General features: G+C 36.9%; 1 pseudogene; it reads left to right on the forward strand.

The window, feature by feature from the left end:
• Positions 1-305: 305 nt before the first annotated feature.
• LOC121031387 (pre-mRNA-splicing regulator WTAP-like) lies at positions 306-4,497 on the forward strand (annotated as a pseudogene).
• The last annotated feature ends 4,132 nt before the right edge of the window (positions 4,498-8,629 follow it).

Here is an 8,629-nt window from a genome sequence, read left to right on the forward strand (position 1 = left end):
TGATCTACTTTGGCTCAGATCATGATCTCACGGTTTGTGGGTTTGAGCCCCGCATCAGGTTCTGTGCTGACAGCTCAGAGCCTGGAGCCTGCTTGGGATTCTGTGCCTCTCTCCATCTCTTCCTCCCCACCCATGCTCTGCCACTCTCAAAAATAAATAAAAAGCATTAAAAAACTTAAAAATAACTTTAAAAGTGTTTTAAGGAAATAGTAATAAATGTTAGAGCCATCTCTTATTTCACTAGACTGCTAAAATATAGCAATGTTTTACTACATCGCCAATGTTTTAGAATGAATATTATATCCATGTCTATGTTAAATGGTTTAAAAGAAGTAGTAATGGGGGCAGCTCAGTTGGTTAAGTGTCCAGCTTCAGCTCATGTCACGATTTCACGGTTGGTGAATTCGAGCCCCCCGCCTCGGGCTCTGTGCTCACAACTCAGAGCCTGGAGCCTGCTTCAGATTCTGTCTCTTTGTCTCTCCCTCTCTGTCCCTCTCCTGCTTACTCTCTGTCTCCCTCTCCAAAATACACACTAAAAAAATTTTTTTAAAGAAGCAATAATATTATTGCGTTTTAATTTTCATTCAACCTCCAAACACCATGATACAAAATATAGTTACTTGTATATTTGTATATTTATATATGGTTATTTGAGATATGGGAAACTCACTTTTCAAGTTAAAATAAATTTTTTTAATTTATAAATTATACTCATATTTTCTTTAATTATATAGCATAAAAAGACCTTAATAGAAAGTATAATATTTTCTACATAACTTTACCATATTTAAAGATAACATAACTAACTTTTGGTGAATGTTTCTCTCATCTAACAACCATCATCTTCATGAAGACAAGGATCGTGTCTTATTTATCTTGGCATTTCAATGCTTGCTTCAGTGACTTGCAAACTGGATGCACTCATACAGTGAAAAATAATAGTATTTATTGAGAATTTATTTTCTATGCAGTATACGTTGAATTACCATTCATAATTTTAGAAACAGCTGATGTGACAAGTATTGGCATCTTTCTTTTACAGAAAACTGAGTGAACAGTTAAAAAAAGAAAACTCTTCTCAAGTCGGATCACTGGTAAGTAGCTAACCCAAAATTTGAATCTAGGCAGGCTAGTTCTCAAATATCATTCTGTAATTACCACAGGACACTCTTTCTAGAAGTGGAAAACAGGAAGACGATTAAAAGCATGGTTATTTTTATTTAAAAAAAATTTTTTTTTCTTTTTCAACGTTTTATTTATTTTTGGGACAGAGAGAGACAGAGCATGAACGGGGGAGGGGCAGAGAGAGAGGGAGACACAGAATCGGAAACAGGCTCCAGGCTCTGAGCCATCAGCCCAGAGCCTGACGTGGGGCTCGAACTCCCGGACCACGAGATCGTGACCTGGCTGAAGTCGGACGCTCAACCGACTGTGCCACCCAGGCGCCCCATGGTTATTTTTATTTTAAAATTTAGGGCCAGCCGTTACACATCTTACATAGGTTTTATATTTTTATAATGGTGATAACGTCAGTATATGCCAGTCTTTCTTTATTTCAAAGTGTTTCAACATTTGTTTTTGCAGTAATTAAATTTGAGTTTATATTTGATGTAATCTACCTGTATGTAGGACCTGTTGAGAAACAATTCTCCCTGGGTCTCATGTTTTTGTATATCTTGGGGGCAAAGCATGGGCTGTCTTTCTTCCAGACTTTTTTCATAGGATATTTTCATAGCAAACAGGCTTGGAAGATATACTGTCACCTTTAGAACAAAGGGACAGTATACTAATTCCCCATTAGATGAGATTTGAACTCTCTAGACTCAGAGTTTTTCTCCCATAATATAATCCACCCTACGTATGTAGTTATCATCTGGCTCTCTTTGTGTCTCCCTGTAAAAAAATGGGACTTCAGGAACTTATATAAATCAGATAATCTGGCTACTGCTATTGATTGGCAATAAACTGTCTGTCTTTGACTTAGGAATCTCATGTCATCCACCAGCATACATGAAAACATGGCAAGCAAATTAATTAGCTTGTACATAGCACAAAATCTTACACCTTTTAAATTTCCTTTAAAAATCACATATATATTGTGTGATTTTTTTATTACATATTATTAAATGACTTATTTTTTTTTTTTTAGGAAAGAAATTTACTGATGTAGCTAATATTTTAAAGACCCAGGATTTGAATGATTAGAAGGGTCTGTGAAAACTCATCAAAATTTTGTATTTAATTTTCATATAGTTCAAATGCTTGAATCAATTTATTCCTGATCATCTTTAATATGTATTGGACTGGTAATGAATATTTTTAAAACATTAGACCAGCTTTTCACAACAGGGGCCAATCTGTCTCCCAGGGAGCATTTGGCAACAACTGAAGACATCTTTGGTACACATTGCCTGAGATGTATGCATTCATTGCTTGTCTCAACTGGGAGTGGTGGTGGCATTTTGTGGACAGAGACCAGGGATGCTATTAAATATTTTACATTGTACAGGACAACCTCCCATCATGAATTATTTAGTCTCAGGTGTCAATTATGGCAATGTTGAGAACCCAGATATACATAGATATGCATTCACATCTGAGTTGGAGAGATCTAATTTAATTCTCTCAATGGTAAGAATTAATCTGCATGTAAAATTAGAAAAATATAAATCTCTATCTCTACATTTATCTATCCTATGTCTATAATACAGTATTTCATGAAAATCAAACCATAACACAAACAAGAGCAAGTAATCAACAGAAAACCAGTTTCTGTCATTTCAAAAATTTTAGATGTAACCTATTAGAAATATTAGAGGAATATGGTCAAGACTTTTTTTAAAGATTTATTGGTTATGATGTATAACCAATAATGTATATACAAACAAGAAACTCTTATCATGTATGTGGATGGGGATGGGTGGGTATAAATTTTAAAAATATATATATCCTGTATTTGATTACCTGACTCTATCCTGTTACTATAGAAACAGCAGTCATATATATCTCTTCGTTATTACAGCAATCTGTCAAGGAAATCCTGACATTCTGGAATTTGTGTACATTACTTTTAAAAATTGTAATACTGTGTTTGAATATAACCTGCTTTATAGAACGATCCTTAAACATCCATGACTTCACAAGTTATAGCTATAAAATTGTAAGTATGACCATATATGTATGCAAATATATGTGTGTATATATACATACACATGCATATATGCACAACTATTATATGTAATTAGCTAACATAAACTGAAAATCTGTGTCATAGTGTCAAATAAAATTTGTCAAAATTGATCTAATTGGTATAGTATTATCTGGTTCACAAGTGTGGACTAACAGTGTCTTCATTTGTGTCATCCAGTGTTAGGAGGATCCATCTACATATAATAAGAACTTTTAATTTCAGGGGAAAATTAAGGTTTCAGAGACACCAAAAATAAATATGATATAGAAAGGGGAGCAGGAGCACAGGGGCTGCAGCAGGAGGAGGAGTTGGGAGGTCAGAGGTAGCAGGGCCTGGCAGCCTGGATTGCAAGCCAGCAGCACGGTCTTGGCTTATGTAACTGGCACTGGCACAGCCTCTGTCTGGAGATGATTCAAGCTGACCAAGGAGGAACCTCTTCCCAAAAAGGTTTGAGTAAAACAGACTTCATAGTTAATGCAGGAAATGAGTTAATTTTAAGATGAAAACAATATGAACTATTTGTCCAAGCTTTGGAGGGCAAGTACACAGATTTTTTTTTTTACATGTTTATTTATTTTGAGCACCTCCAAGTAGGGGAGGGGTGGAGAGAGAGAGCAAGACAGAATCCCAAGCAGGCTCTATGCTGTTAGCATGGAGCCTGACATGCGGCTCAATCTCATGACCTGAGCTGAAGTCAAGAGTTGGCTGCTTAACCCACTGAGCCACCCAGGCACTCCAGATTTTAATTATAATGATGGACCTGGCTTAAGGGAGTCTGATGAAAAACTAAAGCCGTAAGAGCCTGCACTCATGGAAGATGTCCTTGTAATGTGACTAGCAACCAAGGAGCAAAAGAAACAAGAGTGAACTACCCAAATGCAGTACCTCAGGCAAATCCAACAGCCTAGCAGTGCCCAACTGAGATCCACAATGGTAGACCCTGTGATCAACTTGTTTTTCCTAAAAATGAACAGACTTAAGGCAAACTGGAGCAAGTCCCAAATGAACTGAGTGCCTAGAAGTTTATGCCTGCTAGGTAAACAAATCATACTCCCCAGCCAAGACTTGAATGACCATCCCACTAGGAAAAAGCTATAGTAGGACAGCCGAGTACTTTCACAGCAAGACTTGGGCTATTCGAGACAAAGCCACAATCTTACACTTTCAGCTTATCATGACTAATGTAAAACTTATCAGATGAACTTTGTGTTTTAGCTTTTTTCTCTTTACCCTCCCCTTGCTTCAGAGTCCTGATGGTATGGGACTATTCCAAAGAAGTAGCCACTTCCCCAAAATTCCCCTTCTAGAGCATGTAGACACTTGAGAAATGTTTCTGTTGGAAGCAAATAGAAAAACCGAAGTCTCAAGTCTATGTGGCACACTGTGTCTTCAGATAGTTTGGAGGAATGAAAACCTAGAGATTTAAAATCGTGATTTGAACACATAAAAGTCCAGTAAACTGTAAAAAGGGAACATGCATTGCTCTGAACCATGAGCATAGTGACTTAGAGACACTGTGTATCAGTTTTGCCAATAAGAATGTGGACTTTGTGACTCTTGAACTTCTGGGTCTACACTCGAATGAGCCAAACAGGCAAAGTGTGAATGGCAAAGTGTTGAATGCTTAACCAAGTGTTTCAAGAGCTTCGAAGTCAGCTGTCACAGGGACGTGTCGCACAACTTGAAGCAGAGTTGGCTTTATGGAAGAAAACAGCGAGGAACTTAAAAGCAGTCAGGATGCACTGAATGACTTCATCATTCAACTTGAGGAAGAAGTAGAGGGCATGCTGAGCACCAGGCTAGTTTTTCAGCAGCAACTGACAGGGACACGCCAGCAGCTGGCTTAGTACCAATAGCAACAATCTCAGGTTCCAGCCCAAGTACCAGCAAGACTACACTTCTGAGCCTGAAGGACAGGCAGAGGCCACAGGGAAAGACTGCAGTCGGCTGGCCAACGGTCCAAGTAATGGCAGTTCCTCCTGGCAGAGCACATCTAGGTCTGGATTTCGCAGGGGGAGGGACACAGCAGAAGACAGCTTTTTTACTCCAGGGAATGGTAATAAATCCTCCAAGAGCTCAGAGGAGAGAACCTGCAGAGGAGGTAGTAGTTATGGAAACCAACTCAGTGTGGGGGTACGTAAGTGTAGACTTTCCCGCGGGCAGTGAAAATTCTCTCACACCCCACTCAAACGACACAGACTGCAATCATGACCCTCAAGAGGAGAAAAAAGTGCATGGGAAAGGTAACTGAACTACAGGTTCCTGCCACATTCAGAGTGGCTCAGGCTCAAGTGTAAATGTACAGCGCTCAGTTTTGGAATATTTTTTCCAGCAAACTTTATATAGTGTCATTTAATTTGAGACAGGATACTGTCCAGAAAATTAACGCATACTTTTGTCACAATTCACCTTTTTGTGAGTGTGTTTCTTTTTCTTTCTTTTCCTTTCTTTAATACCTCTGCTACTTTGAAAATTGTGACAATTAATTAATGAATGTTGTTGAAAGGACATTTTTATGTAGGGTCAAGTTATTTGTATATGAGTTAATGTGCAGTTGTGAATGGAAAGCTTTCCTTAAAGTGTAACACAATGATGTCTGTAGAAATCTGTGTTTATCCTAGAATCTGTGTTGTGTAAGGGCCTTCTCGGTCATGCTGTTGTACTTATGTTAGGGTAGATGTGGGTTTTTGACTGCTAACTTTGCCCAGTACAGTAGTTTTATCACTAAAAGTTGGACTTGCTGATGAAGTCCTAGAGTAGTTAAAAATTTTAACTTTTTTGAGAGAGAGGTGGGGAGGGAAGGAGAGGGAGAGAATCTTAAGCAGGCTTCATGCCCAGTTCAGAGCCTAATGCTGGACTCAATCTCATGACCAACTGTGAAATCATGGCCTGAGCTAAAATCAAGAGTCAGATGCTTCAGTGACTGAGCCACCCAGGTGGCCCTCCAGTATATCTTACCTATACTGACCAAACCTAAATAAATATTTTTCTTGTAAAAAAAAAAAAAAAGAAAGAAAAAGAAAAAATTAAAAAAAAATCAATATCCAATATAGGCAACACCTGATTCAACTACTTGGTTGGATAGTAACTGAATTTGATGGATGAGTGTGATAATACACCCTATTTGTGAATAGTCTTTGGAAATAGAATTGATACTTACGAGATTCCAAAGAAGAAAAATAAATTAACTACTTAGCATTGTTCACAATTCAAGGACACCATTCACACTTATTCAAGACCAAAAAATCATCTTCAATCAAAGTGTTAGTCTTCCTTTTACTCAAAATCTGTTAATTATTAAATACATTTTAATAGAACTTTAAAAGACATATTAATTGACTATGATCGCAACTTTAAAATAGATATAGATTTACTTACATTTTTATTAGTTGCTATTTTACCATGTAGCCAGAAATATTTTCTACTCTGAATATGTGTTTGTGTGTGTGGGGAGGGGGCGGGTGGGGGTGGGCAGATTTAGTTATAAAAAATGTAGTCCAGGTGCACCTGAATACCTCAGTCAGTACAGCATGCAACTCTTGATCTCAGGATCATAAGTTCAAGTCCCACTTTGGGCATGGAGCCTACTTAAAATGTCAAAATAAATGTAGTCCAAAACTCAACTGAAAGAAATAATGAGGGAAAGTTGAGAGAATTATAAATTAAAATAGTATTAAAATGCATTAAATCTACTGAATAGACAACTTACTATCTAATTTTTATGGTTAAAGAAAAAGCTTTCTTTCTTTTTTAAATGGAGATGTAGGGTCGCCTGGGTGGCTCAGTCGGTTAAGCATCCAACTTCAGCTCAGGTCATGATCTTACACTCTGTGGGTTCAAGCCTGGTGCCGGGCTCTGTGCTGACAGCTCAGAGCCTGGAGCCTGCTTTGGATTTTGTGTCTCCCTCTCTCTCTGCCCCTCCCCTGCTCATGCTCTGTCTCTCTCTGTCTCAAAAATAAATACAAATATTTTTAAAAATGTAAAAAAATAAAATAAATGGAGATGTAATTGACCTAAAACGTTATATTAGTTTCAGGTATACAACGTAAGGTTTTAATATTGGAAATACTGCAAAATGACCACCAGAGTAAGTCTAGTTAACATTCATTGCCATACATAGTTATTTTTTTATGATCAGAATTTTTAAGATCTACTCTTTTAGGAACTTTCAAATACACAATATAATTGTAATCACCATGCTGTACCTTGCTTTACCATAACTTATTTTATAAGTAAAGAATCAATTTTTTACACCAGAAAGCATAAATAAGTGAAAACTGAGATTGTTTTTAAATAAATGGATTTTTGAAGTCATTAAGAAACTTAAAATATCATTTAATTATTCAATCTTGGATTTTTGCAATGATACCCAGAAAACCAGAGTGATTTGGTAAACTTGACACGGGTAGTTAGTCAAAGAGAACTAGAATCCAGTTGTTCCAATACTGCTATGTCTTAATATGTTTTAGGACAACTCTGCCTCATACCATCATGCATACATCTCCACCAACCATCCTTATTATCATTCCTCCTTGCTATATTGACATAAATGTCTGAAAGTATTGAACAATGGTTATGTTGTTTTATCGCCATTTGTTTGTCTTTGTGCCATATGGTGTTTGATAATCATCAGGATACTCTGCAAGGTTAGACTTATCTCCCATCTTCCCTGGGAATTTTCCAGCACCAGCTTTCTCTCATGATAAGTGATCACATCTGTATTTCTTTATGCAACTGACAGAATTGCATCCAAAATATACAGCTGAAACTTTTCAGAAGCATGAAAGAATTGAATGCAGTGTTAGATTGAGCCCTAGTGAGATCTATTTTCTACTAAAGAATACACACAGAAATTAATCAGTCAGCCAAATATTAAAGTATGTTTGCCACATGGCTACAATTAAATATTTCCCAGAAGATCTCACTCTGTCTTCCTGGGATCCTGTGGTTTTCCTATAATCAAAATTATTTCTGATCTATTTCAGGTGGTCAGCCACACTCAGCACATAAAACAACGCATTCATTGCCAAACTCACTGCATTTAATGAATGTTTTGCTTTCCATTGTATTAGCCTACTTCCAAAGTATATATTTTAATTACACATTTTAATTATTCCCAATTTGTGATAAGAAGCACACTTAAAGCCCCTTCTTTTAAGGTGCTACATATAATGAATCCTAAACTATTCTTGACAACCAAACTTGGATACAACTTTCTTTTTCCCTTATTAATATACAAGTTAAAGAGAATATTGTCTGCTGATGAGTTCCAGAAATTCTCTGTGAGCAATCTTCAGAGAACCTGCCTCAGGCGATGCTACCATAAATGTTCCCAATGGCTAATGTTGATTATTTGCTAGTTCTTTCTCACAGATGAACTAGTACTCCTGAGGAAATTAATAAATGTCTTTCATGGAATATATAGATGTTTTTGAAAAA

Source organism: Herpailurus yagouaroundi, unplaced genomic scaffold (genome assembly GCF_014898765.1).
Source record: "Herpailurus yagouaroundi ecotype Mexico unplaced genomic scaffold, PumYag 141, whole genome shotgun sequence".
Taxonomy (NCBI): Eukaryota; Metazoa; Chordata; class Mammalia; order Carnivora; family Felidae; genus Herpailurus; species Herpailurus yagouaroundi.